Here is a 27,822-nt window from a genome sequence, read left to right on the forward strand (position 1 = left end):
ATGAAACACAACTTGGGGATGTGAGATGAGTGAACAAAGGTGGTGAAAGCAGTAGAGTGATTGGGAGGGTGGTCAATAGGAGAAATGGGTGCGCACTGGGCTGGGGGGGGGGGGGATGAGGGGGTTGGGAAGAGAGAGGGAAGAAGGGGATATTACTTGACATTAAAAATTATTTTCCAGCTCCCTCACCCCACACTATTATCAGTCTGATTGGGTCCCGACTCGAAACATCGACTGTCCATTAACTCCAAAGACGCTGCCTGACCCACTAAGTTCCTCAAGCACATTTTAGGGGTGGCACAGTAGCGCAGCAATAGAGTTGAAGCCTTACAGCACCAGAGACCCCGGTTCGATACTGACTACGGGCACTGTCTGTATGGAGTTTGTACGTTCTCCCCGTGAAGAATGGGTTTCCTCCCACTCTCCAAAGGCATGTAGGTTTGTAGGTTAATTGGCTTTGGTAAAATTGTGAATTGTAAAATTGTGAATTGTCTCTAGTTTGTAGGATAGTGATAGTGTACGGGCTGATCGCTGGTCGGTGAGGACTCAATGGGCCGAAGGTTCTGTTAGTGCACTGTATCACTAAAGTCTTAAGTCACTTGGTGTTTGCTCAAGATTCCAGCATCTGCAGTTCCTTGTATCGCCAGTTAGAAATGGTGTCTGCTGGTGTCTGACAGAGGTTTCTGTTTTAGAAAACCAAATGGACTTGAAATGAAAAACAGAATGACCATAAATTGATGCCAAGATCTCAAACTGTGCCCAAAGAAGTTGAGTTGTATGTGTGGGGTTTTCTCTGTTAATCTCCAGAATGTGGTTCACTGCTTCAAAATGATAGACTCAAAATGCTGGCGTAACTCAGCAGGTCAGGTAGCATTTCTGGAGAGAAGGAATGGAACCTCTCTCTTCATGTTGTAATGAAGAATCTTGGTACTAAAATGTTACCCCTGTTTCTCTCCGCATTGATGCTGCCTGACTAGTTGAGTGTTATTGAAAGTTGCAATACTTTCTGGTTTTATTTCAGATTTACAGCATCTGCAGTTTAAAAAAAAAACAAATCAAGCCAGGTTCCTTTCCATGAGCAGCTTTGGGAATAGGAAGGATGTGAGGTTATATAGTGGGATTAATCCCCTCAAGATTTTCCAAAGATGCTTACAAATGATGGGCTTTTTCAAATATGATGTAATATTGAAGTCATGTGTGCAGCCAATCTCACACATTGTATTCCTGCAAGCAGCAGTATGTTGGAGTAACTCAGCAGGTCAGGCAACATCCGTGGAGGGAATGGACAGGCACGTTTTGGGTCAGGACCCTTCTTGTCAGAACTACTGATTGTAGTTGGGGGAGAAAGCTGAAAACAGGAGGTGGGCCGGGGCAGAGCCTGGCGAGTGATAGGTGGATACAGGTGAGGGGGGGGGGGGGAGGGGAGGGGTTTGATTGAGAGATGGGTGTACATGGGCTAGAGATGAAAAGGAGACAAAAGAGTGTCAGATAAGGAGGAAAGAGGAGTAAAATGTAAAGCCAGAGGGAGAGAGAAGGTGGAAGGGAATAGTATTGGGGGCAGGATAGAGGAAGAGGGGTGGGATAGTGTGAGATAGGTGTGGGCACGCCGGTGGGGTGGGGCAAAGGAGACAGACAGTGGGCACAGGTGGGAGAATTCAACGACATAAAGTTTCACATCGTGGAAACAGGCCCTTATGCTATGCATAACTGGCCCACACCGGCCAACATGTCCTATCTACACTAGTCCCACCTGCCTGGGTTTGGCCCATATCCCTCTAAACCTTCCCTATCCATGGATCTGTCTAAATATTTCTTAAAATGTTCATACCTTTAGGTTCTAAACTACCGAGGTGGAATATGAGATGCTTTTATTCCAGTTTGCATGTGGCCTCATGCTGGCAATGGAGGAAGCACGTGACTGAAAGGTCATTGTGGGGATGGAGAGGGGAGTTAAAATGGTTTGCAAGCAGGAGGTCCAGCAGGCCTTGGCGGACCGAGTGCAAGTGTTCGGCGAAACAGTTAGCGAGTCTATTCTTGGTCTCGCCGATGTCTCACAGTTTGGTAACGACTGTCTCAACTGTGTGGGCCTAATTCAACTAAACACCAGTGAAGGGAAATGCCCAATTGATAACCCCAATGATATACTGCCATCGACACGCCAAGTTTTTGTTGTCCCATCGTTTAAAAGGCATTTTAGATTTGCATGTGGCATTGAGATTGGATTTCTTGGTTAAACATTTAGCTTGTGTGTTTTTTAACATGTAGATAGCTTCTTGCAGTATATGTAGTTAGTTATTGTCCTATACCAAGTGCGTACAGCTAGTTTAGATACTACTTTGGCATTGGACTTGGTTTTCTTGGTTGAGCGTTTATCCTGATGTTATAGCACAAATACTTTGTGTTTTAACAGTAATTCTATCATCTGAGCTAAAGAATAAATATTAAACAGCATTGCACTTAGTTTTAGTTTAGTTTAGAGATACAATGCGGAAACAGGCCCTTTGGCCCACTGGGTCCGTGCCGACCAGCGATCCCCGCACATTAACACTATCCTGGACCCATTAGGGACAGTTTTTACATTTACCAAGCCAATTAACCAACAAACCTGGATGTCTTTCGAGTGTGGGAGGAAACCGTAGATCTCGGACAAAACCCATGCAGGTCACGGGGAGAACGTACAAACTCCATACAGACAGCATCCGTAGTCGGGATCAAACCCAGGTCTCCGGCGCTGCATTCGCTGTAATGCAGCAACTCTACCGCTGCGTCACTGTGACCGCCCACTTGGAGCAACTCAGCGGGTCAGACTACACGTCCGGAGAAAAGGAATGGGTGACGTTTCGGGTCGAGACCATTCTTCAGTTTTTCTGTCTATCTTCTTTAAACCAGCATCCTACACATTGCGCCTGGAGTGTTAGCCTGGATTTTAAGCTGGAGTGGACTGAAACTCATGACCTTTCAAGGCAAGAATGCTGCCACTGAATGTCAAGTGACAGCAGTTAACCCGGTTTTATTTACGTGACTTACGTGACCTCCTCGGCTGTTATCTTGTGTCGGACAATAACGTCGCAAATTTATGGAAGTCACTTTCAGGACTTTGATTTCTCAGCAGGTTAGGTAAGGTTGGCACGTCCATAACTTTTAAAACCTCAATGACACGATAAGATTTTTTGATGAGCAGACATGTTCTGATTCCATTCTCGCTCTCTCCCTCCCCCCACACTCCCTGCCAGCACCAGCTAATATTTTTACACCAATATTTTAATATTCATTGACCGGTAGTCATCGATTGGAAGCAGTAATGAAATATGGCTCAGATAGTACATGATACTGTAGATGAGCCCATGTGTAGACACAAGGAACTGCAGATGCTGGTTTACACAAAAGGACACAAAGTGCTGGAGTAACTCAGCGGGTCAGGCAGCATCTCTGGAGAATATGGGTAGGTGACGTTTTGGGTCGGGTCACAGACACAGGAAGAAGGGTCTCGACCCGAGACGTTGTGATCGAGGGTTGTGGTCCCGACCACGGGGGAAAATGGAGGACTGACCAAACTTTGTGCCTTCCACCACAGTGATGAATGTTTGGGTTAAATTGTTATTGTGTATTGTGCGTTCTTTTTTATTGTACCGCTGCTGACAAATTCATTTCACTGCACTTTATGTGCACGTTACAAATACATCTGACTTGACTTGCCTTGACTTGAGACATCACCTATCCATGTTCCCCGTAGATACTGCCTGATCCACTGAGTTACTCCAGCACTTTGTGTCCTTTTGTCTAAACCAGCATCTGCAGTACTTTTGTGTCATATATGAGCCCATGTGTACTGCTTACTCTTGCTTTGTCCATTGATATTTTAAGCATAGGTTCATCCATCAAATTAGCTTGCAACCCAACAGTATTAGCATCGAAGATAGACACAAAAAGCTGGAGTAACTCAGCGGGACAGGCAGCATTTCTGGAGAGAAGGAACGGGTGACCTTTCGGGTCGAGACCCCATTTCAGACTGAAGTAGGGTCTCCACCCGAAACGTCACCCATGCTGATTTACACCAAAGAATACAAAGTGTTGGAGTAACTCAGCGGATCAGGCAGCATCTCCGGGTCACATGGATAGGTGACGTCTCGGGTCGGGACCCTTCTCCCTGTGCTGATGGCCCGACCAAAACATCACCTACCCATATTCTCCAGAGATGCTGCCTGTCCCGCTGAGTTACTCCAGCTTTGTGTGTCTATCTTCGGTTTAAAGCAACACCTGCAGTTCCTTCCTACACAGTATAAACTATATGAATTCTCCAATTTCAAAGTGACATCGCCCCCTCACCCCTCTCTCTCCTAGTACACACACATTCCTCCCACTATCTGCCAAAACACTGGAGTCACCTTGCTTCCTTTCCCTTCTTCATACACTCATGTTACATCCCAAAGACTCTCATTTCTCTTTCATCCTCTCTCGTTCTCCAACCCCCGTCTTTTTCCTCCCACATCCCTCCCTCCGACTTTACATTTTGCTCCTCCTCTCCTTATCTGACACCCTTTGTCTCCTTTTAATTACTAGCCTTTGTCACTTACTCTATCCATCTTCCATTCAAGGCCCTGTCCCACTTTACCGAGGTACTCACGAACTCTCCCGAATTTTCCCTTTGATTCGAACTCGAGGAATGTCGGTAGCGAGCTCGTAGGAGGCCGTAGGAGTCCGTAGATGTTTCATAGCGGCTCGTAATGCCAGCCGTGGGAACTTGGGGCATCAGGTAAGTCGGGACGTTTTTTTTACCATGTTGGAAAATGGCCACGAGTTTAAAAAATAGCCCCGAGTACCTACGATCGGCTATTACCGTAATTCTCCGAGTTCGAATCAAGGGAAAAACTCAGGAGAGTTTGTGAGTAACTCGGGAAAGTGTGCCAGGGCCTTCACTGCCTCCCCCCCCCCTTCACATGTATCATTTGCCAGGCTTTGTCCTGCCTCCACCTCTCTTTTCCAGCTTTCACCCCCCTACTCTGTTCTATTGGGGACATCTGAATAAAACGCTCTTGACTCTTGACTACTACAATCCGTCTGAAGAAGTGTCACGTATACATGTCCTCCACAGATTGACAGATACAGCATGGAAATAGGCCCATCAACCCATCAACGCCACGCCGATCATCCATCAACCACACACATTAGTTCCATGTTATCTCACTTTCTCATCCACTCCCTGCACACTGGGGGCAATATACAGTGGCAACTAACCTGCAACCTCGCACGACTTTGGGATGTCGGAGGTATCCTAAGTGCCTGGAGGAAACCCATGCAGTCACAGGGAGATCGTGCAAACTCCACACAAACAGCACAAGAGGTCGGGATAGAACCCTGGTCCCTGGCTCTGAGAGGCAGTGATTCTACCAGTGATTCACTGTGCTGCTCAAAATGCTGCCTGACCCGCTGAGTTCCTCCAGTAGTTTGTATTTTGCTCAAGATTCTGGCATCTGCAGTTGCTTGTGCTGCCGTCACATTAGACCTGACTGGGGCATTCAGCCCTTCTGCCCAAAGCAGAGTGTGATTTTGGCCATTAACCTGCTGCTAGAAATTACAAATCCAGGACATGCAACAGTACAGAAAGAGGCCCTTCAGCCCACAATGTCCATGCCAAACATGATGCCAGGTTAAACTAAGCTCCTCTGCCTGCAAGTGATTTTTTTTGTCTATCTTCAGTTTAAACCAGTTCCTTCAGTGGCTATTTAACTAGGTTTCAGAACGAATGGTTTAGGAATGAGATGTTTGTTTTGCAGGCAGTGCACTGCGGGAGGTGGAGGTTCAGCTGGGTTTATGTGAGCACAGAAAAGCAAATGTTAATGTTTGTAACATCTGTTATCCCGCTCGTTGGAGGCTGATGTAGATCGAAGTCTGAGAAAGGCTCTTTTGTTGTTGTACAGGCTGACTGCTCAAAAGGGTGATGGAGGCCAGATCTTCCATTATTCCAGGTCTTGGCAAGCAACCCAAAACCACAGTGCTCCCACTGCTCCTGTGCCGTCTTTCAGTTTAGTTTAGTTTAGAGATACAGCGCGGAAACAGGCCCTTCGGCCCACCGAGTCCGCGCCGGCCAGTGATCCCCCGCACACTAACACTATCCTACACACACTAGGGACAATTTACAATTTTACAAAACCAATTGACCTGCAAACCTGTACGTCTTTGTAGCGTGGGAGGAAACCGGAGCACCTGGAGAAAACCCATGCAGGTCGCAGGGAAAACGTACAAACTCCGTACAGACAGTACCCACAGTCAGGATCGAACCCGGGTCTCTGGCGCTGTAAGGCAGCAACTCTACCACTGCGCCACAATGCCGCCAGTTGTTGTTGTTATTTAAATGCATAAACCAATCAGTGCACAATCTGAATGAAGTTGAAAACACACAGGGGGGTCTGCTAATCAAATGCCCCTCACCTGTGTCCACCTGTAACTTGCCAGGCTTTGTCATGCCCCCTCCTCTCTGTTCCTGCTTTCTCTGCTTCCTAACCCTTCCCCCCCCACCCCCCCACTTCCACCCACATTAGGGTTGTCAAAGTTCTCACTCCCAAATAAGGGACAAAAGGTCAAAATACGGGACAAATTCCCGACTCGGCCGTGGCTGGGTGAATGGTGAGTTGGGCCCGGTGCTGAACTGCACACAAAGCCCAGCCGGCGGGCCAGCTGAGGAGTTATGGCCCGGGCGTGACGTCGCACACAAAGTCCGGTACCCCATCCAACTCATGAACCGATCATCGGCCGTGAGAAGGAGGGGTTGTGGTGGTGTCGGCGGTAAGCGAAGGTCCAAAGGTCAGACAGCTGGCCGGGCTGCCGACCGATGGGGCCACGGGCGAGGCGCTGCTGCTGCACTCAATGGGCTGCACTAAGTCAGGGCGGGTGGGGCGGGGCCTGACGCGGCGCTCTGACCCGACAGTCCCCTCGACCCGAGTAGTAGCAGTCAAATACGGGACAAGGGCAGTCCCGTACGGAACAAACCAATTTAACCCATGATACGGGATGTCCTGGATAATACTGGACAGTTGGCAACCCTACCCCTCATCCACCCTCCGCCTCCCCCTCCTTCCTCCCCACCCCCTCTGCTACTATTAGTCTGAAGAAGGGTCATGACTGAAATGTGGATTAGGCAGCATCTCTGGAGGGAATGGACAGGCAACGTTCCCTGTCTGGATCCTTCTTCAGACCGACAGGAACCTTTTTCAGACTGATGGTGAAAACTGATGCAACAGTCTGAAGAAAGGCCCCAACCTGAAATGTTGCCTATTGATTCCCTCCAGATGCTGCCTGACCCCCTGAGATCCTCCAGCACTTTGTGTTTTGATCAGGATTCCAGCACCTACAGTTCCTCGTCTCCATCTGAATGGAGTTCCGATTTATAGATTTTATGGTGACATTGAAGATTACAATTCAGCATTTGAATCCTTTCATACAAGCAATTACTGAATAACACGTGTAGGAACTAGCATTTCATCAAGCCTTCCGTCAACTCTGCGTTTTAGCAAAGCAGATAATTAGGAGCTTTAACTGAGGTTTATTGAGACAATGTGTTTAGACTGTCTTCAGATGCCATTAATTCTCATACTATCACAAATCACATAAATGACTTCCAAATCACTTTAAGCTGCTATCAGCTTGTACTGGTAGAGCTGCTACTGCAGAGCACCTGAGATCTGGGTTCCATCCTGCCCTCAGTTGCTGTCTATGTGGAGTTTGCACGTTCTCCCTGTGACCATGTGAATTTCCTCCGGGTACTCCAGTTTCTTCCCACATCCCAAAGACGTGCGGGTTTGTAGGTGAATTGACCTCTGTAAATCGCCCCCATAAAGCAGGATAACATAGAACTAGTGTGAATGGGTGATCAATGGTTGTCGTGGACTCAATGGGCCGAAGGGCCTGTTTCCATGCTGTATCATTCAATCAGATATCCATAATTCAGGTTTTCATTGTTACCTCACCATGGAAGCCATTAATTTCTGTGAACATTTTAGGCTTTGAGAAATCAAAGAGGTGGCGACGTATTGACTTAGATTGCTCTCCACAGTGTAACACAGATAGACGGACAGAGTTTCCGTAGATGTATTTCTCTGTAGAATCCCTCCAAAGGTTTTCTTTCCCCATTTGTTGTACACCTGCTTGTTGTACACCTGCTGTCGAGAGGAACTCAAAGGTGAGGTGGTTGCTATATCAGCCTGTGCCATACTGACCTGCCCTCTGGGTTGCCAATTCCAATCTAGTGCCAGTAAAAAACTCCACCAGATGAGTTATTTGCTGCTCCGGAATCTTGCCCCACATGCAGATTATAGGATTTTAACCGATTTTATCTTTTTAAATTTTTTTAAATCTGCCTTAAATATCCTGCTACCTTTAATTGGGCAAATGCTTCAAGAGCCCTGACCCACCCACGCGACTTTGTCGGCGACTGCCGGCACCCGTCATAGGTCGCCGAAAATGTTCAACATGTTGAAAATCCAGCGGCGACCAGCATACGACTCTTTGGGTGACTAGGAGACATGTCTCAGGGTGAAGCCTGTATGGTCGTGAGTAGTCGCCCAAAGAGTCGTACCTTGTTCTGGTCACCGCTGGATTTTCAACACGACCTATGATGGGTGCCGGCAGTCGCCGAAAAAGTCGCGTAAGTGGGACAGGACCTTCAATGTGTTCTCGTGCCCCTATTCACCACTCCCAAACTGTTGACTCAAGGATCTGCAGATGCTGGAATCTTGCATAGAACACAAAGTGCTGGAGTAACTCAGCGGGTCTGGCAGCATCTCTGGTGTTCATGGATAGGTGGCAATTAAGAAGGTTATCACCAAGATACGTTGTCTATCCATGTTGCCTGACCCGCTGAGTTACTCCAATATATGGTGTTCTACACTTATTCACAGACTGTTATCGATTAATTAATTGAAAAAAACAACATGGATATAGGTTCTTCGGCCCACAAGGTCTACGTCGACTATCCATCACCCGTTTACACTAGTTCTATGTTATCTAACCTGCACAGCCACTCCCTACAAACTAGGGGTCATCTACAAACTAGGGCTCATCTACAAACCCACGTGTCTTAAAGATGAGGGAGGAAACCAAAGCACCCACACAAAACCCACACGATCACAGGGAGAATGTGCAAACTCCACACAGATAGCACCCGAGGCCACGATCGAGCCCGGCTCTCCAGTGCTGTGAGGCAGCAGCTCCCACCAGCTGTGCCTCTGTGCCGCCCCACTATGGATGAATTGTTTGCATATCATCTCGTATTTCAATTGTTAGGAGACAAAGAAACGGTGTAGAGATTTAATGTGTGAGACGGACATTTATAAAACATTACATTACCGTAATTTAGTTGATCATGATCCACAGTGCACACACCTCATTACCAATTGGTACACTATAAAAATCCTAATTTAATTAGCAACGTTTGAATTTCCAATGAGATCTAACACATTAACCTTGTTTAGACGTTTGAAGTCAAGTTTATTTTAGAGTTTACAGAGTAAATGATTGAGTGAGCAATTTGTCATTTTCTGTAATATTGTGTTTAATGTACCATTTGAGGAACAAAACGTGTTTGATTCCCATCTTTATTCTCAATTACTCATTTATTTCTATTCATCAAGATGAGGGATGTGAGTGATCTTGAATACAGTTCTTCTATTCTAACCATCACCTAAGCATGTTCACATTCTGGCTTACTCCTGATGGCTCGGAGTCATTATTTTCCATTAAAATATAGTTGAGAGACTCAAATGTTTCGATTGAGCAACATAAAAATTGCCAAATGGAAACGGCGCTGCATAAAATAAGAATTTATCAGATAATATAAACTGTGAATTTTGAATTAAGAGAAGATTGTGGCATAAATTAAACATAAAAAGCATTACAAACTAGCTGCAAATTGCATGCTATAATCATTAGCACAGATGTTTGAGTATAGTCATCGTACAAGGCATTGCATTGTGGGCGTTCTTGATCAAAATCAGCCGATAAGCAGGAATAAATATTTATGATACTGGAATTGGTCATTTGGACCAAATGGTGCTCTGCATAAATCTCATCTCACACCACTCCAGCTAATCCCACCGCAATTCCCTTGTATTGGCATTCCTTTGTCTGTTTACAGCATGGAAACAGCCCCTTCAGCTCACCGAGTCCACACCGACTATTGATCAACGCATTCATACCAGGTCTACGTTATCCCACTTTCTCATCCACTCCATGCACACACAGGGCAATTTACAGAGGCCAATTAACCTGCAAACCTGCAAGTCTTTAGGATGTGAGTTGAAACCAGAGCAGAAAGACACAAATTGCCGGAGTAACTGAGCGTAATTCAGCTGGAGTGACTCGCCAGCATCAGGATGAGTGACGTTTCGGGTCGGAACCCTTCTTCAGACCTTTTATTCAGTCTAAAAACAGTTCCGACCCGAGAGGTCATTCATCCTTTTTCTCCACAGATGCTGCCTAACCCGCTGAGTCCCTCTAGCACATTGGGCCCATCTTCGGTATAAACCAACATCTTCAGTGCCTTCCTACGCATTGAAGCCAGAGCACCTGGAGGAAACCTGTAGGGTCAAATGTGCAATGTGCAAACTCCACACAGACAGCACCCAAGGTCACAATTGAAGCTGGGAGTCTGGCGCTGTGAGGCAGCACCTCTATCAGCTACGCTACTGTGCTAATCCTACTTGTTTTTCCATTACTGTGTCTATATTGCTCACTGCCACTGCACCTTAAGTGAGTAAGTCACCGACTTAATCACTCCCTGAGTAAGACATTATGCACTTCCATAAACATGACAATTTTCTCTACATCTACTCAATGAATCTATAAATGAAAGACCTCCATCAGAGCAGACTCATCTTTTCAAGTTTTGCTTAAAAATATATTTTGTTTGTAAAAATGTCAAATAAATAATATTGAATGTTCATACCCACAATTTCCTGTACATGTCATATTACACATCTTCACACCCAAGGTGGTGGGTATATGAAACAAGGTGCCAGCGGAGATGATTGAGGCACGTAATATAACATTATTTAAAATACATTTAGATAGGTACATGGATCGGACAGGTTTAGAGGGATATGGGCAGGTGGGACTAGTGTAAATGTGGCATCTTGGTCGGTGTGGGCAAGTTGGGCCGAAGGGTCTGTTTCCATGCTGAATGACTATGACTCTCTTAGTATCAGATCAGTTTTCTTTTTCAGACTGAACAAGGGTCTCGACCCGAAACATTGCCCATTCCTTCTCTCCAGAGAGGCCCCCTCACCCGCTGAGTTACTCCAGCATTTTGTGTCTACCTCAGGTTTGTAGGTTAATTGGCTTCAGTAAAATCGTAAAATTGTCCCTGGTGTGTATAGGATAGTGTTAGTGTGCGGGGATAGCTAGTCGGTGCGGACATGGTGGGCTGAAAAGCCTGTTTCCTTGCTGTATCTCAAAACTAAACTAAACTAAAAAGAACAGCATCCGTGCCAAATGTAATGCCAGGTTAAATGAATCTCCTCTGTCTGCTTGTGATCCATGCCCCTCCATTCCCTGCATATCCGTGTGCCTATCTAAGAGACCCTTAAACACCTCTGTCGTATCAGCCTCCACCACCACCCCTGGCTGCATGTTCCAAGTACCCACCACACTCTGTGTAAAAAAAAAAGTGTCCGCACATCTCCTTTAAACTTTGCGTCTCTTACTTTAAAGCTATACCCTCTTCTTCTTCTTGCGTTTGGCGTGCACAGCCTAAAGTTGTAAGACAACGTGTTCTGTTTGATCTTCTGTTTGTGCATGCCAGGGTGATTGCATTCGTCGAAACAGGGTGGGTCATGTGAAGGTTGCAATCCCCCACCCAGAGCTATACCCAGAGTCCTTGACATTTCCACCCTGGGGGAAAAGGTGCTGACTGAGTACCCTGCCTACGTCCCTCATCATTTAATTCACTTCTGTCAGGTCTCCCCTCAATGCCCGACCCTCCAAAGGTGAGACCTGGTGAGGCTTGACACTTACTACGCACAGTGGCTCTGGCCTGTCATGGTTGAGGTTACCAATTTGTGGACAGCATTACTTGGAGACTCCAAACTTGTTACCAGGAAAACACTAGCCCCTTGCAGTAGAAGAGGCCATTTGAAAATGTGGCTGTCCATCGCTCCGCACCTTGCCCACAACCGCTTCAATGCTGAACAACAAAGCCCATTTAAATCTCATCAATGGCTTAAACTGACAAAACACAGTTAATAATTTGTGCTTCTTTGTTGGCATGTGTAAAAATTGAGGTCACATTAAAGTGACAAACCTGTAGATCCAGCTAAGTTTATTTTTCCTGATCGGTGCTCTGATAATCTGCGAAGAGACAAAGATTAAAGCTCAGTTTAATGCATCATTATCCATGGCGATCGACTGCCCCAAATATAGCCATTGCCGATCGCTAATCAAACTTCAGCTGTTAGAAAGCTAATAGCATGTTGGCCTTCATAACAAGAGGAGTACAGGAGCAAAGAGGTCTTTCTGCAGATGTACAGAGCCCTAGTGAGACCACAGCTGGAGTATTGTGTGCAGTTTTCGTCTCCAAATTTGAGGAAGGACATTCTTCCTATTGAGAGAGTGCAGCGTAGGTTCACAAGGTTAATTCCCGGGATGGCGGGACTGTCATATGTTGAAAGAATTGAGCGACTGGGCTTGTATACATTGGAATTTAGAAGGATGAGAGGAGATCTTATTGAAACATATAAGGTAATTAAGGGATTGGACATGCGAGAGGCAGGAAACATGTTCCCGATCTTGGGGGAGACCAGAACCAGGGGCCATTGTTTAAGAATAAGGGATAGGGCATTTAAAACGGAGATGAGGAATAACCTTTTCACCCAGACAGTTTTGAATATGTGGCATTCTCTGCTTCAGAAGGCAGTGGAAGCCAATTCTCTGGACGCTTTCAAGAGTTATGCCCCTGTCCCACTTAGGAAACCTGAACGGAAACCTCTGGAGACTTTGCGCCCCACCCAAGGTTTCCATGCGGTTCCCGGAGGTTCCCGGAGGTTTTTGTCAGTCTCCCTACCTGCAACCTCCGGCAACCACCTGCAACCTCCGGGAACTGCACGGAAACCTTGGGTGAGGCGCAAAGTCTCCAGAGGTTTCCGTTCAGGTTTCCTAAGTGGGACAGGGGCATTAGATAGAGCACTTAAAGATAGCGGAGTCAAGGGATATGGGAGAAGGCAGGAACGGGGTACTGATTGGGAATGATCAGCCATGATCACAGTGAATGGCGGTGCTGGCTCGAAGGGCCAAATGGCCTACTCCTGCACCTATTGTCGATTGTCATTGGATGCTGACAATACTTGAAATGTTCAATGGCTCACAGCCCTGGACAAAAGTACATATTATTTCCTTCAAAATAAATCCTCATCTTAAGTTTAAAATCATTTGTTTTCCCACTGAATTATGATGTTGGTCAGAAAATGTAAGTCACAGATTATAATCTCACCAGTATAGTTTGGATGGCAGTTGGAAGGAATGATGTTGATGTAATCTCGATAGCCCTCTCTCTTTCCTGTGCTCCCCGCTATCCTGCTGCTCACCCATTTCTCCCAAATGTATCACCCCTCTTTCCTTCCACCACCCCCTTCCCCGTCCCCTTCCACCTACATCCCTCCATTTATCTTTACAGTTCACTCTTCTTATCTGACACTTTTTAGTTCCCTTTTCATCTCGGGCCATTGACACTTATTGCATCCATCTACCAACCAAACCCTCCCACTCACCAGTATCCACCTATCACTTGCCAAGCTTTATCCTGCCCATCTCTCTTTCCCAGTTGTGTCCGCCCTACTATAATCAGTTTAAAGAAGTGTCCCGACCTGAAACATCTTCCATTCATTCCCTCCACAGATGCTGCCTGACCCATTGAGTTCCTCCAGCACTTTGTGGTTTGTTCAAGATTCCAGCATCTGCAGTTCATTGTATCCTCATGCTGATGGGGTAAATAGGCTTCTCTAGACTCAGAATCTGAATACTTCCTCCTATCTTGCATGATAATCCATTTCATCTTTTATCTTTTCTCATCTTCCATCCTGCCGCAATCCTTTGATTCTTGCCTCCTCCTGCCTCCCATCTAAACTCAGTGGTATGAACATTGATTTCTCTAGATTTAAGTCACTTTTACTTACCTTTCCCCTCCCCCTTCTCCCTTGCCCCCTTCCCAATCCCTAGTTACACAGTTCTCCATATTGTTTCCCTCTTGAGTTCACACATTCCCCAGCCACCAATGGACCAGCCACACATCGCCCTGCCTGAGGTCATTTGTGGCCGGTCTTCAATGGTCCTAGTCTTTTTTCGCCTCCCGCTCGGCAACCCCCCCTTCCCACCCCCACACCTACCCCCCTACTTCTAAAGGGCCTGTCCCACATGGACGACATTTTTGGCGACAGCCTGAAAAGAGGTTGTCGTGTCATGGTCGGGTCATAACTCGTGGTGACGCATGTAGTGACGCGTGATGTCTCTCTGCCGCCCCAGGATTTTGGAATGTTCAAAATCCTCGCGTGACATCTGCGTGTCTCATCTTGTCATGCACCCCTTTGCACGATGACGTACGGGTGACGTGTGGTGACGGGTGGTGATGCACAGTCATTGCCTATGCTGATTTATTGTGCGTCATCGTGTGTCATCGTGCGTCACCATGCGACAACGATGCGTCATAATGCGCCGCGATGCTGCCCCAGATGACGCAACATGTCGTGTCTTGCCGTAGCGGTCGCAGGGTGGATATACATTGGCGCCTCGTGATGGATGTGATTTCACAGGTGCTGTTCTATGCTGTCGTATGCTGCCGCATGCCGCACTATGGTGACGCATGGTGACGCGTGTCTGTCCAATGGTGACGCATGGTGACGCGTGTCTGTCCAATGGTGACGCATGGTGACCCGTGGAAATTGGTGACGCATGGTGACGCGGAGTGTCGTACCTTGATGCGGCTGTGTCATACTATTGGATGGTTTTTAGGCGTCGCTCATAAAATCGGAAAGTGGGACAGGACAGGCCCTTTACTTTCAGTCTGAAGAAGGGCCTCGACCGAAACATCACCCATCCTATTTTTCCAGACCTTCTGAGTTACTCCAGCACTTGTGTCGATCTTTGTTGTAAACCAGCGTCTGCAGTTCCATGTTTCCACTGTTCCTGCTATTGTGCCAATTTTTAAATTGATTGATCGATTGAAAGATATTACATAGAAACAGCCCCTTCAGCCCATCGAGTCCACACCTTCAGTCTACCCTGCCCTTCTTCAACTCCAAGCTTCTGCTCGACAACATTTTTCTAATTTCACCTACTTCAAAGTTTCAATATCTGTCCAGCTGTGCCTGAATATTTCACATCTGGCCACCTGTGCCTGAACATAGTCACTGACGGCAACCAGCGCATCTCCCTGGGGAAGAGAATTTCAAGAACTTGTGAAATTCTGTGATAAGAAACGTCTTCTCATTTTTGAAGTGGGATCACTTCATACGAACAGAGCAAGTGGAGCTAGATTAAAGAGGAGAAAAAATGACCTGTGCTGATAATTAATTACAAACTCGTTAAACGTTATGGATACTTTCAGTGAGCAAGGCAGATTATAACGGCTTTTAAGGTGTAATCTGTTCATTTCATTTAGGCAATAAAATGGACAAGAATGCAACAGATCTTTGAATTATAATTGAATGCTTGGCATAGGGATGAGCATTTGGCCCAAGCTGACTATGCTGGCCTCCTCCCTTCTATCCTCATCAAAACCTACGCCAGCTTTCATTTTATCACCAAAGAGCGCATAGCAACAGGGCATTGTAGGAATCAATATTAAATTATGGTTAGTCAGTGGTTTTTAGATTGGCACATGGATACAAGGTCATAAGTGATAGGAGTAGAATTAGGCCATTCGGCCCATCAAGTCTACTCCGCCATTCAATCACGGCTGATCTATCTCTCCCTCCTAACCCTATTCTCCTGCTTTTCCCCATGACCTGACACCCGTACTAATCACGGAGGGATATGGATTGTGTGCAGGCAGGGGAGTATTTTCTCTCTTCTACAATCTTCGACATTCTCCAACAAGTGTTGTCTCTCATCTACAAACAACACAGAACTACTGGTTATTGTAGGAATCGATATTAAGTTGTGGTTACTCAATGCCAAGAATTAGAGGGCAGTGCTTGCAGCTTCTTCTTCTTATTGAGTCAACACACAAGATTAGAAGTTGTTGTGGTGGAAACAGGGTCGCGACGTGAACGCTCTTTCCTTGACCCCAGCTTGCAGCTAAAAGGGGTAAAGTTTAAAAGAGATGTGCAGGGCTCATCATTATGGCAGTGAGGTTTAAACTGTACAATTCCTCCCCCTTCTGTCGTGGGGTAGACTGATTCCTTCTTCCCCCACCCCTACCACCCCAATCTTTGCACATCCCCAATCCTTTCCACTCGTCACAATAATTTCACGTTTCATGTATCTTGTGTTTTATGACTGTTGGCAGATCAATTTCCCTCCTGGGATAAATAAAGTTCTATCGTATCGTATAGTTTAACTTGACATCAGTGCGGACATTGTGGGCTGCAGGAACTGTTCCTGTGTTGTCCTGTTCTATTTTCTATGTCGTGGTTAAATTGGACACAGATGAGGTTAAAAACACTTAGTTTTATTCGTCCACACAAAGTTAACACGGACGAAGGTTAGGATGCTAGTTATGATCTTCAAATCAGATATTTGGACACAAGGGCATGGGCAGGATTGTGTTTTATCGATGCATTGTGACCACGTCCTGATCCTGCCCTACCCGTGAAGTTGGGATCCAACTAGAACCAATTAATCTACAAATTAGCTGAAGAAGGGTCTTGACCCGAAATGTCACCCATTCCTTCTCTCCAGAGATGCTGCCTGTCCCGCTGAGTTACTCCAGCATTTGTGTCTATCTTCGGTTTAAACCAGCATCTGCAGTTCCTTCATACACATTTAATCTCCAAACCCGCACGTCTTTGGGATGTGGGAGGAAACCAGAGCACCCAAAGGAAATCCACGTAGTCACAGGAAGAACATGCAAACGCCTCACAGACAGCACCTGAGGTCAGATGCAAAGCTGGGTTTCTTGCACTGTGAGGCAGCAGCTCTAACAACTGGGCCATTGTTTTATCCCAACTCACTTTCCACAGATGCTGCCTGACCTGGTGAGTGTTGTTCAGCATTTTCTGTTTTTGCTGTAGTTCTAAGCGACTCATCAACCCAGTAGATTTAAAAATAATAGGATGATATCAGTATTTTTACTGGCGTATTTAAGCCTATGTTTTTGATTTACTTAAAATAGCTGCAGAATTTACACGCCCCCAGGGTTTTACGCTGTTTCTCTAAAGGGCCTGTCCCACTTGTCCGTCATTTGCGCACCATTATCCGACCTCCAAAAATGTGGTCGTCGCATTGTGACGCACGGTTAGCGTGTGGGTAGCCATGGACGGGCGCATGGAGAGGCGTGGAGGAGTGTGGAGTTGTGCACGGTATCGCGCGGCGCTCCAGGATTTCGTGCTGCACGAAATCCTCGTGCGCCACCTGCTTGAAGTATCACGTACGCACGCTGACGTATTGGGTACGCATGCTGACGCATTGGCGTCGCACGCTGGCGTCCCGACGTCTCACGTGTATCGCGTGGTGACGGATGGTCATCGCTGCGTGCCGCAGGATATTCTAATGATGTCACGCGCACCAGACAGCATGATGACGCGTGATCTGTGCGCGATGTCGTGCGTAACGACGCGTCGACCTATTTTACATATGATGCGTAAATGAGGCGCAAATGACGGCCAAGTGGATCAGGCCATTAACTCGTCATTCTATAAATGTGACACAGTGGTGCAGCTGGTAGAGCTGCTGCCTCACAGCGCAGGAGATCCGGGTTCGATCCTGAACTAGGCTGTTGTCCATGTGGAGTTTGCAAAATCTCCCTGTGACCCCGTGGCTTTCCACTGGGTGCTCCGGTTTCCTACCACATCCCAAAGATATGAGGGCATGTAGATTAATCAACCTCTGTATATTGCCGCTAGTGTGCTGTGGATGCGAAAGTGGGAAAACGTAGAACTAGTGTGAACGGGTCGATGGTCTTTTTGCATGCTGTATCTTTCAATCAATCAAAGTGACTTGACACAGCTTTCCCATTGCAGTTACGACATATCACCAACATAAGATGTCATAGTGCTTAGTTTTGTTTCGTGATAGAGCACGGAAGCAGACACTTCGAGCCCATGCCGACCAGCGATCCCTGCACACTAACCCTATCTTACATTATACCAAGCCAAATAAACAACAAACCTGCACATCTTTGGAATGTGCGACAAAGCCAGAGGTCCCGGAGAAAACCCAAGCAGGTCACGTGGAGAATGTACAAATTCCATGCAGACAGCACCCATAGTCAGGAATGAACCTGGGTCTCTGGCGCTGTAAGGCAGCAACTCTACTGCTGCGCCATCGTGCCACTCTAATCACCCTAGTGGACCTAGCAACATAGTTAGACGGAGCAGTGGATGCTCAGGATCATAAGCATTCTATCAATAGTCACAGGTTGGGCATGGTAAAGGACCCCACAGCTGCCTGGTGTGCGCCAGCCTTTAAACACACAGAGGTCTAAGAATAGGATACTCACTTTACTCAGAGATAGGGAGTGAGGGTCATCCCTGCCAGGCCAGCAACATAAACAAGGACGAGCCGCACCCTGGCCACTCCCTCTTCTCCCCTTCCCATCGGGCAAAAGGTACAGAAGTGTGAAAACACACACCTCCAGATTCAGGGACAGTTTCTTCCCAGCTGTTATCAGGCAACTGAACCATCCTACCAGAGAGCAGTCCTGAACTATTACCTACCTCATTGGTGACCCTCGGACTATCTTTGATTGGACTATCTTTGATCGGATTTTGCTGGCTTTACCTTGCACTAAACGTTATTCCCTTATCAGGTATCTGTACGCTGTAAATGGCTCGATTGTAATCATGTATTTGTCTTTCCGCTGCCTGGTTAGCACACAACGTTTCACAGTACCTTCGTGTACTTCAATGTACCTCGAACTGAAGTGAACTGGACGTCCAAAACTGGAGAAAAAAGCAGCAAAATACATTTTGTGAACAAGTTTGCCTTTTACTGGGAAAACTGCTTTGCCTGGATCGTTTTATTTAACTGACTAAGCACAATCCTTCCACTCTGGAGCTGACAGAATACATCCTCCGGTGAGCATTCGCCGGTGCCCCTCGGAGCACCTGACGCCTATTGTTGTGCGCTTCTCCTCATTGCACTAAATGAGCAGCCAGAGTGTCTTGAGGGATCACTCTGATGTTCTCTGTCCCATTTTTCACTGTCATATTCCCCTGTTAAAGTTATGAATCAAATTAGGCACGCTGCTACTGACTGTAATTATTAGCAAACCCAGTTACCAGAACAGACACGGAGAGCTGCTTAAGCTGAATTTAACTCCCGCATCCAAGGGAACAGCGTACAATGATGTATGGAGGAAACTGAAGGGCAAAATGCAGAGAATAATTGACTGCACTTACAGTAGCTCTGCAATGTAGACTTTCTGCACTGATGTTTTGCACAGTGTATCCGCCACTATATTCAAGGATTTATTGAAATTAAAAATGTTTAATGCCAACAGATTGGTACATTAGATTTTGTTAGGTGATATTATATGGAAGCCCAGTGAGTCCATGCCAACCATTGAACACCTGACACCAGTTCTATCTTATCCTTCTTTCTCATCCACTTATTGGGAGGAAACCGGAGCATCTGGAGGAAATTCTCGCAGTCACAGGGAGAACGTGCAAACTCCACAAAGTCAGCACCCAAGGTCAGGATGGACCCTGAGCCATTGGCACCGTGAGGCAGCAGCCTTACCACTGTGCCACGCACAAGGACGTATGAAGAATTGCCAAAGGAAACATGAATGGTGGTGGGTGTATGGAACAAGGTGCCCAGAGGAGGTAGTTGAGGCTGGGACTATCCCAATGTTTAAGAAACAGTTAGACGGGTAGATGTATAGGACAAGTTTGGAGGGATATGGACCAATCTCAGGCAGGTGGGACTAGTGTAGCTAGGACATGTTGGCCGGTGTGGACAAGTTGGGCCGAAGGGCCTGTTTCCACACTCTATGACTCTATAAAACCAGTTGGAAAGGGAGTTTTGACAAATTTAGCAAAATGGTAGGAATCAGCCGTAACTGAGTTGGGATCAAGCCAGACAGACTGGAAGGGTGCACGTCACTCAACCCAGCACATAGTATTGTGAGGAGTTAAAAAAAAATGCCTGTCACCCTCTCAGGCAGGTATAATACATGGGAGTTTTCGTGAGCCTATGAGCCGATCACAAGATCCATATTGCCATTTTAGTGATATAACAAAGAAAATAAAGAACAAACTACATTTCCGTAGCAATTGCAGTATGGACATGAGTAACTCCAGATGATAAAGACATCAGTGAATCTTGCTGGAATCTTGAGCAAAACACAAAGTGCCGGAGGAACTCAGCGAATCAGACAGCATCTGTGGAGGGAATGGACAGGTAATAATTTGGGTCAGGATCCTTCTCCTGACTGATATGAGTACAGAGATAAAGCAGGAAATAAGGGACAGGGAGAGACAAAGCACGGCAAGTGGTAGGTGGATTCAGGTGAAGGGGAGGGGATAATTGGCCGATGGATGGAGTAAGGCTAGCAATGAAAAGGAGACACAAAGCGTGTCAGATAAGGAGAGTGGAAGAGGAGTGAAACGTAAAGCTTGAGAAGGGACATGCGTGGAACGCACTAGGGGGCATGGCAACGGGTTTTCATGAGTCAACCCTAGTAATTAACGTAAAGATATTTCTATGAATTGACTCCAAGTAGATTTTTATTTAAGGATGGAGACCAAAACATCCGAGACTTCTCTGATCAGCACTCTGTAAAGTCCCGACAGAACCTCCCTCGTGTTACACTCCATATCCCTTGCAATAAAGGTCAACTGCCTTACTAATCACTTGCTGCAACCGCATGCTAAGGTTTTGTTCATGTGCCAGGACTTCACTTCTCTCTGTACCATAACTATTTTATGCACTTAGTCCATTTAAATAATAACTTTTTTTCCTTTCTTCATTCTTTAAGTGGACAACGTGCAGTTTCCCAAGCTATACTTCATCTGCCAACTCCTTGCAATCAGTTAAGCTATCTATATCCCACTGCAGGCTCTTTTGTGTCCTCCTCGCAGTTTCCTATTTATGAACATCAGCAAATCTGGTCACAGAACACTCAGGCTCTTCATCCATGTTGTTGATATACGATATTAAAAACACAGTTATTATTCATAATCAAAACATTATAATATAATATAATAATGTATACTTTATTATCATAAAATATACATTATTAAATTATATTATAATAGTACTGTATATTATAATAGTAGTAGTATATTATATTGTAATGTATAATAATGCATTATTTACATATTATGATTATTACATTGTTATTATATTAAAATATTAATAGATGTTATTAATTGAGGCCCCAACTAAGCTGTATGGCACCATAACATTGATTGCCAATCTGACAATAATCCATTGATCCCTTCTCTCTGTTTTCCATTGGAGCCACTACCTCTCCATGGCAATGTATTGCCCCCAACCTTGTGCTGTTATTTAGGGCTGTGGCCTTTTAGGTGTCACCACATTAAATGCCTTCTGGAATTCCTAATACACTACATGAAATGGGACCCCTATTTATTACAGTCTCAAAGAACGCATACAAATTTGTCAAGCACAATTACCCTTGCATAAAATCATATTGATGTGCACGATTGCCTTATGATTTTCGAAATGCTCCTGGATTCCAGTATTTTTGCAATGAAAGATGTTGGGTCAAGTGGCCGATAGTTTCCTGCTTCGTGTCTTCATTATTTCCTGAGCAGTGTCATTACATTTGCTGCTTTCCAATTGTCTAATTTCACCAGAGTGAAGGACATGATAGTGGATTACCAATGGCTTACCTGCTACATCTGCAGACGCTGCCTTTATGACCCTGGAATTCACGCCTTCAAGCCCAGGGAACTTGTGCTTCTTTTCCCTATCGATGAACTTTGTTTAACTTTTTCCCTCCCTAAAGTCATTTAGAGTGATACTGTATTCATAGAGCTATACTGCACAAAACAGGCCATTCAGTCTACCCTGTACATACTGATCAAGGCAGCTAACTGGGATGGTCCCATTTCCCTGTATTTGGCCAACAGCCCGCTAAACCCTTGCTATCCGCTTGTCCAAATGTCTTTTAAAAGACGTAATCATATCCACTTCCAGGGAACCACACATCTTCCAGCTCCCTCATCATCTATATTACTAAATCTCTGATCTTGACAGCTTTTGGCCGACTGTGCTGCAATTTCCGAGAGAACTGCGCCGCCTACGGCCGTCATTTTTGGCCACCTCGCTCAGAGCCCCCCTCCGCCGTATGAGTGCGGAGGATTTTTTCCGTCGATGAAAAATGAGAGATATTAATGTTTTTACAAAATTCCCCTTTCTCTCTGCTGCCCACACTGGTGGCAGGGGGAGGGACTATAAAACCAGGAAGTGTTGTGCCTCACTCATTCTCTGCCAGAACCAGGAAGCGAGAGGGTCATGGCTCACGACTCTCTGAGCTGCGAGTAACACTGAAGGCACGTCTACTCCACGGTGAGTCCCCTCGATGCGGCTGTAAAGTGGCTGCAGCCCTTTTTAACAAGTTTGTGTTCACAAAGTGAATTTTGGTTGTCGGGTGTCTGCAGCCCAATTGTTTACCTCGCCTTTTTTTTACAAGTTTGTGTTCACAAAATGAAATTTGGTTGTCGGGTGGCTGCAGCCCAATTGTCTGCCTTGGCTTGGCTTTTAAAATCGTTGCAACAGTTGGATGCCTGCCCAAGCATCCATACGGCCCACAATGTCTATACTAGCCCTCTGGAAAACAGTACCTTCGGCCCGCAACACCCATACTAGCGCAACAGACAGCCCCCCCCCCCCACTGGCGAGCAGTATTGGAATTCGTGGAGAGGTGAAATATTGCGTTGGTGACCAGCCCTCCCGTGTGATGCTGGTACCCAACGGGTCCCACTTAGTCTAGTCTATATTACTAAAAGTCTGATCTTGACCACTTCCTGTTGTTCTGTATATTGATTTTAGAAAAAATGCTGCCACTTATGGCTGTGATTTTTGGCCATCTTATTCAAAGTCCCCCTCCGCTGAGCAGGACAAGAGGATTGTTCCCATAGATAAAAAATAAAAGTTATTAGTGTTTAAAAAATGTTGAGATCCTCTCTCCTGAAGGCCACGCCCCTTCCGGAGGAACTATAAAACCCGGAAGTGTGGGCGTGGCTCAGTCTCTGCAAGATAGAGGAGTGAGAGGTCATGACTTGCTGTCTTTAGTGGCCTTGCACCCTGCTTGAAGTGGTAAGAAACTGCACTTGAATTTGGTGGCCTTGCACCCTGCTTGAAATGGAATTTCAAGGAATAGCCGTGAGTCAACTGCCCGCCCACCAGTTGTGAGTGCGTGAGCTGCCAGCGCAACAGGCTTGAGTGACTGAGCTGCCAGCCCAAGAATCCATTCGGCCCACAATGTCCATACTATCCCTCTGGAAACCAGTGCCTTCAGCCCACAACACTCATACTAGTGCTCCAGAAAGCCCCACCCCCCCCGCCCCCCCCCCCCTCACCCACTGGCCACCAATATTGGAATTGGTGGAGAGGTGGAATATTGCGTTGGGGGACCAGCCCTTCCATGTGATGCTGGGATCCAACGGGTCCCACTTAGTCTAGTTTCTTATAGTTGCCTTTCATCGTCTAAAGTCTGTTATTATCATCTTTAATTATGTTGAGCCTTGCGTCAACTGCAAGCATTGATATATTGTGCTTTGTACCCAAGCCCAGCTCATACTTCAAACAAATATCATCGGCAGTCTAAAAATGCTGGCCTCTGGAGAGTCACATTCAAAACTCTCTTCCAGTCTGTGAGTCAACCATTGAACTGAATTGTATGCAAAAAAACAATCACTGCACTAGGGTACATCTGATAATAAGTTGCCATTCAACCATTGCTGATCACCCTCTGCACTCCTTCGTGTACATGATTCTGTATCCACACTGTCACCGTGTCTTAAATCACACTGTCATTGATATTCCATTGCTGCTTCTGTGCACTTCATCAATGACCTTTGAGAAGTCAGTCCAGGTTTCCCCTGCAATGGCATTAGGCTAACTGATTTTTTGCTTGCTCATTTTTATTTCAGGGTTGTAATGTTCCCTGCAAGTGCTCTGTTCTACCCTCATATCTAAGGAACTTTGAAAACGTATTACATACTGCTCAGCAAAGTCTAGAGACACAAGGGACTGCAGATGCTGGATTACAAAAAACAACGCACAAAGTGCCAGAGTAACTCAGTGGGTCAGGCAGCATCACTGGAGAACAGCAATGTTTCGGGTTGGGCCCCTTTTTCAGACGGGAGACATCGCTTGCAGGGCTCTGTCCTGCCCACACTCTTTTCCTGCCCCCCCCCCCCCTCGCTGCAATCAGTCTGAAGAAGAGATTTGACCCTCCACAGATGTTGCCTGAACCGCTGAGTCCCTTCAGCGCTGTGTGTTTCACTCAAGATTCCAGCATCTGCAGTACTTTGTGTCTCTGTCTCCCTCTGAATATATTCAAGGTTGAGACAAAATGTTGAGTTGTAGGGGAATTACAGGAAGCATGCAACAGGAAAGTGGAAATGTGATCAAAATCACCTCAACTATGATCTCATTGATTGGTAGAGCAAGTTTCACTGGAACGCGGAGCTCAGGATTACAATCAGATCAGATAGGACGTGATTATATGAAATGCAAGTTCAAGGATCCAAGTTCCCTACTCCTGCTCTTATTTCTCACGTTCTTATATTCTCTGTTTCTGCAAGATAATCTCAGTTTCTGTCCATTATCATTCCATTCTTTGCTTTGATGAAACACTTTTCGATTCCCACTTATCTCATATTTCTCCTTTTTCTCCATTTTCTTTTTTTAGATTAACTCTATACTTCTGCTGTTCCTTGATGTATTGTAAACTAGATTTATCAAAAGCCTTGTCTCCTATGTTATGTTCTTCATATGTTTTGTTCACAACAAGGCTTAAAGATGTGTGGAGTGATACAGCATGGAGGTAGGCCCTTTGGCCCAATGAGACCCTGCTGGCCATCAGTCTTTATATCAATCTGGTGCTAATCCCATTTTATTCTGCCCACATTCACATAAAACTCTCGGGATTCTATCACCGACCTTCACACACTGCGCACCAAGGACAATTTACAGCAGACACGTAATCTACCAGTTGCATAAAATCAAGAGGGAATATAGAGGATGAATGCATCTTTGTCCCTGGAGTTGGGGAATCAAGAGGGTTTGAATAACGTGAGAGGGGAAAGATTTAATAGGAATCTGAGGGGCAACTTTTCCACACAGAGGGTGTTGTGTAGATGGAACAAGCTGCCAAAGGAAGTATTTCAGGCAGATGCAATAACAATATTTAAAAGTAATTTGGACAGGTACATGGTTCGGAAAGGATTGGAAGAATATGGGGAAAATGTGGGCAAATAGGACTGGTTTAGATGGGACATGGATGAGGTCGGCCAAAGGGCCTAATTCCGTGCTGTGTGACTCTATGGCTCGACCAACCTGTACATTAGATTAGTTTAGTTTAGAGATACAGTGTGGAAACAGGCCCTTCAACCCAATGAGTTCATGCCGACCAATGATCACCCATTCACACTCATTCTATCCTACACACTAAGGACAATTTAGAGAAGCCAATAAACCTGCATGTCTTTGGAGTCTGGGAGGAAACCAGAGCACCCGGGAAAGACCCACGCGGTCATAGGCAGAACACACAAAGTCCGCACAGACAGCACCACTGGTCAGGATCGAACTCGTGTCACTGGCGCCGTGAGGCAGCAACTCTACCACTGCGCCACCGTGCCGCTCTGTGAAGGCGGAAACTGGAATGCCTGGGAGAAACCCACACTGTCACAGGGGTAACGTGCAAACACTGCAGAGACAGCACCTGCGGTCAGGATTGAACTTGGATTACTGACGCTGTGAGGCACTAACCTGCAACCCCCTTCCCCCGGTCCGAAACGTTGCCTATTTCCTTCGCTCCATAGATGCTGCTGCACCCGCTGAGTTTCTCCAGCACTTTTGTCTACCATCGATTTTCCAGCATCTGCAGTTCCTTCTTAAACACGATAAGGAAATAATGTTTAGTGTACGATAGTGCAAGGCCAGTTAAGTCCGATTAAAGATAGTGCAAGGGTCACCAAAGGTAGTTCAGGGCTGCTCTCTAGTTGGTGATAGGATGGTTCCGTTGCCTGATAACAGCTGGGAACAAACTGTCCCTTGAATCTAGTGGTGTGTTTTCATATTTCTGTACCTCTTGCCTGATAGGAAAGGGAAAAGAGGGCGTGTTTGGGGTGAGACTCGTCCTTGATTCTGCTGGTGGTCTTGTCGAGGCAGCATGAAGTGTAGATGGAGGTTGGTTATGTGATGGTCTGGGCTGCGTCCATAATCCTCTACTAACTTACTACTTCCTGCTGCATCTGTGCTGTTACTGAAAACTCCTGCTTTGAATTTTGGTCCTCCCATCTCATTTACCTCGTTTATCCAGATGGTGTAAACGCTTCCTTTCTGAAGGGCAGCCTCGATTTTATTACTCTTTGCTTCAACTCAATCCAAACTCCCTTCTTAAATTGGACATCCTGCAGTTACTTGCTGTGGGTCACTGAAGGATAAAATCCTGGCCCGAAAGTATGGACTTTAATCATTAAATTAGTTTTGGAGTTTATTTTGAACTTTGATTGTCCAGGAATAGCCGCGATGCAGTGTGAGTTAACTCCCCTGCTGGGAGGCAATTATAAACCCGTGGCTGATGGTCTGAAAAATAGTTTGTGCGTTCGGCTAATGTGAAGTGCAATCTCTGTACCATTGTGTTGCCACTGATTCAGCACTTTTGCCATTCACTGAGGTTTATGTATCTCCAGCCTTGCACTGGCCTGACCAGCAAATATCACCTGATGACCCACGCACATTAAATCAGTGTTCAGCATTCAAGACATTGCATTAACTGCCCAGATCCTGGAATAGTCAGCTATGTTTTCTGTGATCATCCTTTAACTTTACTACCTCGGGTTGCAAAATGCTTTGAGATTTTTCGAGGCATGAAGGGTATTTGAAGGAACAGAAAAAAATTATATTTACAGAGCAGTAGTAAAAATCAGGAACAAAAAATACAAGTGGTGAAGTAACACGAGCGGGCCAGGCAGCACCTACAGACATGCTGCCTGACCTGCTGAGTTACTCCAGCACTTGGTGTCTTTTTATTTTAGAGGTACAGTGTGGAAGCAGCAGGCCCTTCAGCTCAACGAGTCTGTGCCAACCAGCGACCCCATACACGATCACTATCCTATACACCAGGGACAATGTACAGCAGGGGTTCCCAACCTTTTTCATCCCGTTTACCCCTGGCATCTTTAATAGCACATAAAGGGCCTGTCCCACTTACACGACCTTAGCTCGCAAATTACGCTTGAGGCGTACGGGCACAGTATGGCCGCGTGGGGCCGGTCCCACTTAGAAGCGCGGATGGGTATGGAGTTCATCACGCAGGGCTCCGAAATTCTTGCAGTGACCAAAATCTTTGTGCGCCAACGGCCTGTCGACCCGCGTAAGCACGCAGGCACATTGCGGTCGTATGCAGCGTCTTGACGTTGTACGCAGCGTCTTGACGGCGTACGCCTAGCGTGTGGCGTTGCATGATGACGCCGACGC

The 27,822-nt window shown here is 46.1% G+C and overlaps 1 protein-coding gene and 1 long non-coding RNA gene across 2 annotated transcripts in view; both read left to right on the forward strand.

Annotated features, from left to right (window-relative positions):
- Positions 1-27,822, forward strand: part of epha10 (EPH receptor A10) — a 497,371-nt gene that overhangs the window by 262,763 nt on the left and 206,786 nt on the right. The window lies entirely within an intron of this gene.
- LOC116988599 lies at positions 5,068-26,429 on the forward strand. The gene is made up of 3 exons (XR_004415997.1): positions 5,068-5,081; positions 10,749-10,751; positions 26,321-26,429. It is a non-coding gene; the product is annotated as an uncharacterized LOC116988599 (long non-coding RNA).

This window comes from Amblyraja radiata, chromosome 27 (assembly GCF_010909765.2).
Source record: "Amblyraja radiata isolate CabotCenter1 chromosome 27, sAmbRad1.1.pri, whole genome shotgun sequence".
NCBI classification, from domain to species: Eukaryota; Metazoa; Chordata; class Chondrichthyes; order Rajiformes; family Rajidae; genus Amblyraja; species Amblyraja radiata.